Consider the following 6,350-nt stretch of genomic DNA (forward strand, 5'->3'; position numbering starts at 1 on the left):
AAAGTTTATATGAGAACCAAATAGAGAACCTGATACAATGCCTATCTATGCTCGGAACAACAAGTCACATGTCTGGCACAAGTTCCAATGATATCAGTCAAGGGAACATGTAACGGCTCGACCGGTCGTTTTGAGCTTTTGCACTTTGATCGCCAGTTCTCGGGCATGACTTGCCCCGTGTGATGTATTATTACTGATTTAAATTGTTGGTTTTGGTTTTCACGGAAATCGGAATGAGTTTGAAAAAACAGTTCTCAGTTGTAGCTTGAAATTGGAAAGGTTTGACCAAGATTTGACTTATTTGTATATGAGCTCGGATCGGAACTTTTATGATTTGGTTAGCTCCGTTGGGTGATTTGTGACTTAGGAGCGCGATAGAAAGTGGTTTTGGAAGTCCGGAGTAGAATTAGGCTTCAATTGGCGAAGTTGAGATTTTGGCGATTTCCGGTTGGTAGGTGAGATTTTCATTCGGGGGTCGGAATAGAATTCTGAGAGTTGTCGAAGCTTCGTTATGTCATTTGGGATGTGTGTGCAAAATTTAAGGTCATTCAGAGATGGTTTGGTTAGGTTTTTGATCAAATGCGTATTTCGGAAGTTTTAGAAAACTTAGGCTTGAATTCGATGTGAATTGGTAGATTTGGTATTGTTTGAGGTGTTTTGATGATAGTAACAAGTTCGAACGAGGTTTTAGGATGTGTTGGTGACTTTGGTTGATGTCCCGGGGGCCTCGAGTGAGTTTCGGGTAGTCAATCGGACCATTTTGGAGTTTGGGAAATTGCAGAAAATGCAGGTTCAGTGTTGCAGAGATTTATCTCTTCAAGTTCGCGAGGGGGTCATCGCATTCGCGAAGAAGGAATTGTGGAATGCCATGGTTAAGCCTTCGCATTCGTGAGTGGAGCTTCGCATTCGCGGAGGGTTGGCAGGTTGGGCATCGCGTTCGCCAGAGGGTACTCGCGATCACGTAGTGTAATTTGAGATCAAGGCCTTTTTGTTCATCGCGTTCGCGTAAGGGGTTCGCGTTCGCGGAGGTATAGGAGGAAGAAGCATTGTGATCGCAATGGGTGTGTCGCATTTGCGAAGAGGAAAAGTTGGTCAACGCGAAGTTGTGCTTCGCGAACGCTAGAGGTTGACCGCGTTCGCGAAGAAGGGGGAACAGACCTGGGCAGAAAGTTTTTAAGTTATTTCATCCGCAATCTTGGGGCTCATTTACCCCATTATTGATCATTTTGAGATCTTCTTGGTGGAGATTAAAGAGGGATTCAAAGGGAATCGATTGGAGATTCGACGCGCGTGGAGGCCAATTTGAGGGGCAAACGCATCGCGAGCTAGAGATTTCACCGGTACGAGGTGAGTAATGATTGTAAATGATGCTCTGAGGGTTTGAAACCCCGGATTGCACATCGTAGTGCTATATTGAGGCGAGACATGCGCTTGATGATAGGCGTAGGGTCATTTAATATTGGTGATTGTGACTTGGTCCGTCCCGATTGATGATTTTACCGCGTATTTTACTGAAAGTTATTTGTTATCATTATGATTTGGGCTGATTGCCATATTTGGGCTTCGTTCCAACTATTTAAACCCTCCGGGGATTTTTATCACTATTTCCTCATTGTATTGATTTATTACTTGAACTCAGTCCTATTATTTCCTACTGTTTTATAACTCAGCCACTCTTACTCAGTTTTGAGACTTAAATGATGTTTTGGACTAAGAACTACTGTTTTACTAATGTCCGAGGGGCTTGTGATGATTTTCGGACTGAGTGAGGCCGAGGGCTATATGTGAGGATATGCAGAGTGATATGAGGCTGAGGGCTTGAGATATTTTTATACGCCACGAGGTGGCTTGAGTGATGTGAGACCGTGTGCCGAGTGATGTGAGGCCGAGTGCCGAGAGATGATGCCACGAGGTGGCTTGATATAGTGCTTGGGCCGTAAGGGGCCCCTCCGGAGTCTGCACACCCACAGTGAGCGCGGGTACCCATTGTTATCTGAGAGTGAGCCCGAGGGGCTAATATTGTTCTGAGAGTGAGCCCGAGGGGTTGATATTGTTCTTAAAGTGAGCCCGAGGGGCTGATATTGTTTTGAGAGTGAGCCCGATGGGCTGATACTGTTCTGAGAGTGAGCCCGAGGGGCTGGTACTGTTCTGAGAGATTGCCCGAGGGGCGAACCTTTATATGTTCATCTTTCACATTTACTTGTCATTTTACCTATTATACTGTGATATTTGTGCCCGAGGGGCCGGTGTTCTGTGCTTATCAGCACTAACTATTTTGCATTCATTTGTGTAACTGTTAAAAAAGTCATTTTCAAAAGAGGTTTTAAACTGAGCTAAGATTTTTCTAAAGATTTCACAGCTTCATTGCTTTTCTCAAAGGTTATACACTGCTTCTATACAGCATGTTGATTTGCATTACGTGATTTCTTACTGCTCAGTTATTATTTACCTTTATTACTCATTGAGTTAGAGTACTCACTTTACTCCATGCATCTTGTGTGCAGATACAGGTATTTATACACTCGGTAGCGGGTTTTGGCTAATCGGTGGCAGAGTTACTGGAGTTTAGCAAGGTGGCTGCCAGCATTCGCAGCACCACCTTACTCCCTTTTGCTCATCAGTCCTGTTTTGTATATTTCAGAACTTGTAGTTGTACTTATACTCTAATATATGCTCGTGACTTGTGACACCCCGGTTTGGGCTGTATTCCGCACTTTATAAAGAAATCTTTTGCTTAATTGTGGCTATTTAATCATACTAAAATTGTTTATTAATATTAACTATTCTATAAAGGCGAAATGGGTTAGTTGGCTGACCTTGTCTTCACAAGAGGCGCCATCACAACCGGATCGGGGTTGGGTCGTGACAGAACAATAGAGGGAACAAATGGCTATCAGTTCCTTCGGTCACAGTACAAGTCAACTCTTTACAGCTATTAAAGCTACAGCACTGCAGACGCAACAGTGCAGCAATCACTCTTGAAGCATGCTATGTACCGGATACTTGCTTGCATCATAATAGTGTCCTCACTTATATATTATCGACATGAGGCAAGACATCACAACTTGCAAAACCTAAAACATTATTTTCTCTCAAGTATGCGACCACCTTCATTTACTCAAAGGCTTGAAGAACAAAGTAGCAATAGAACAAAAGACCAAATCTCAGCACTGAGTTCATCGCGTGTCCTTAGTATTGTTGTATCTTTGTTAATGTTATTCACTTGTCTTTCCTATTTAGCTTAGATAGAAGCATCTTGTAGGATATCTTTGTAAATCATTTTGTATTTGTGTTTTACTAGAGTTAGTCAAAATGGTGAGCTTTGTAATAGAGTTATTATAAAGAAGATTGCAATAGAGTTATTTTAAGTAGGTGATGCATTAAGAGTTTAATTCCTAGATACAATAGGTTGTAATCTAAAGTTTCTCGATTAGTTAAGTTGAAACCCTACGAATGTAGGTCGTGGTTTTTAATACCGTGAGCTGAGAGTTTTCCACGTAAAATATTGTTGTGTTATTTATTTACCGTTACGTGTATTCTGTAGGAACCGATAGAAAATCAAGTTCTCTGTACAGTTCGGTTCACTCTTAGCTTACGTCACATTAGATAGAAGTGAGCAAAGATGTGCTAAGCCTGTCAATCAACCGAAACTTCTGTGGCAACAATAAAGTTGCACGCCCTCCATAAACTGATAAATGAGCGAGTGATTTTCAGACCTGACATGTCTTCCTACTCAGTGCTTGATAAATGAATCCTTAATAAAATCACGAGAACAACCTGGAAACGAACGAGGTCGACTGGCCACATTTAGTTTTTCGTTCTGGAAACAGCACGCCCTAGATCGTTTCAAACAAAACAATATATGCACTGACAAAAAAAACATGGTTTTCACAATTAGGTACCTGCACAAATTAATATAGCATTGGCTAGAAGTGACCATCTAAAGACAGATGCTTGAACAAAAGAGGCCTGCGTCGATGCTTCAACGATATGGGAAGAACAAAAGATATTGTAGATTAATCAATCAGGATAAGCCTCACACGGGTAGTTGATGAATATATGCAGGTGGTGGGGGTACTTTTGTTGCATAATTTAATTTAGTATACTTTTTCCTCTTTGGCTGCGGTGCCTTGTTATTTGCACCCAAGCCAAGCATGAATAAATGCCTTCTTAGTGCTAACAGCATCTGCAGACTATTGTCTCTGCTTTAATTTCCTGCAAATGATCTGCACATGACCATTATTACTATGTAAGGTGGTCAAAACAATTTTTTCTATTGTTCTTTCTTTATCTAAACCTCCAATAAGACTTTCCTGTGTATAAAACCAACTTTCAAGTGTATTGCTATATGTCAAAAGATTAAAAATGATCAAGATAGCAAGTATCAAAATTAGAGTACGAAATGAGTTGTTTGATATTGTTTTTTCCTTAAAAAGAAATAATAATTCTTTCTCGGTATCTAGTACTCGCTTTGAGATCCGACTAATACGAGTGTCGAGCCGAAACGTCCCACGTTGGAGGGTAAGATATTTCCTACCAAAAGCCACTATATCCTCAGAATTCGAACTCAATAATTAGAATACTTTTTACCCTATCCACATCCTTTGATTGTAGTTATTTGATATTGTATATTCATGTATCTGTAGGTGAGATAATATGACAATTGAAGGTGATAAAAAGATGAGATTATATATAATATTAAAAAGTAAACACAATGAAGCTAGATTCATAGAAATGATTTGAGATTGCGGCAAAGTTGAATGATTGTCTTCAAATGCAAGTCAATAAACTCTCTATATGTCCATACATCATGATCTATTATTGATTGTAATTAATAGGGGCGTACATAGGTCGGGTTAGTTCGGATTTTACAATTACCAAACCAAATTAATTGTATCGGGTTATTAAATCTAAAGACCAAACCAAACCAATAAAACTCGGGTTTTTCATTCTCGATTTTTCTCGGGTTTTCGGGATTATTCGGGTTTTTTAGGGTTTTTCTCGGTAAAATTTTAGTAGAACAAAACATATAAATTATGCTCAAAATATTTCTTCAATCCTAGTAAGATACAACTATATAAAATATTTTCCAAGAAAATAATACAAAATATGAGATGTGTCATGACATTATCCTAAAATAAAGACAATAAAATTATGTAATATGAATATTGCTAATTAAAAAGTCATAATAAAAATAAGCATAATCTAAAAGTACTAAGTCATGCTAAAATAAGTAGACTAATAAGGGAGTATTAATTACATGACTAAACGCTAAAGAAAAAATAAAAATAGGTTATGCATTTTTATCTAAATTATTGGAAAATAAAAAATAAATATGCAATACATTCTCATTCGTAGTATTGAATTGAATATCTTTTGTTAGCATTAGTATTGATTTGATTTTGGTTTGGGCTTTTGCTAGCATTATTTAATTTACTAATATTAATGACTATAAAACTTATTGGAACATTCAAAAGTTCTAAATCCAACATTGAAATGATGCCTTAAAAGATAAAATTATAAAAAAATTTAAGAAATATTTATAAATTACATCACAATAAGTATATTTATATATTAAATATATCTAAATTTTCTATATATGTAATGTCTGGTTTGTTTGGTTTCGGTTTGATTTTCTTTAGTTAAAACCAAACCAAACCAATTATGGTCGGGTTTTTTTTTCCAACACCAAACCATAGTCGGATTTTTTTTTTCCGGTTTGACTCGGATTATCCGGTTGGCGCGGTTTGTCGGTTTCCTTTGTACACCCCTAGTAATTACCCTGCCAATCGTTTTGTGTATAGTAGCCCCGCTCCCCCATTTATCTCTTTTCTATGCTTAATTATGGTTATGTGACTTGCCGGGGCGGTTGGATTGGTTCCGGGAAGGTTTCCGAGTGAATTGGGACATTTAGTCCCAAGGGTAAAGGCTTAATTGAAAGAGTTGACCGGAGTTTAAAACTTTTGTGTAGACGACTCCAGAATGGAGATTTGATGGTTTTGAAAACTTCGTATGGTGCTTTTGGACTTAGGAGTATGTTCGGATATTAATTTGGAGGTCCGTAGATCGTTTTGGCTTGAATTGCCGAAAGTTGAAAAGTTGAAGGTTTGGAAGGTTGAGAAGTTTGACCGATAGTTGAATTTCTCGATACCAGGCATGAATTTCAGTTTCGGGAGGTGGAATAGGTCTGTTGTGCCATTTATTACCTGTGAGCAATATTTGAGGTCAATCTGAGTTGGTTTGGTAAAATTCGACATTAGTTTTAGAAGTTGGAAGTTCAATAGTTCATTAGGCTTGAATTGCGGTACGATTCGTGATTTGGATATTGTTTGATGTGATTTAAGGCTTTG

Source organism: Nicotiana tabacum, chromosome 18 (assembly GCF_000715075.1).
Source record: "Nicotiana tabacum cultivar K326 chromosome 18, ASM71507v2, whole genome shotgun sequence".
Taxonomy (NCBI): Eukaryota; Viridiplantae; Streptophyta; class Magnoliopsida; order Solanales; family Solanaceae; genus Nicotiana; species Nicotiana tabacum.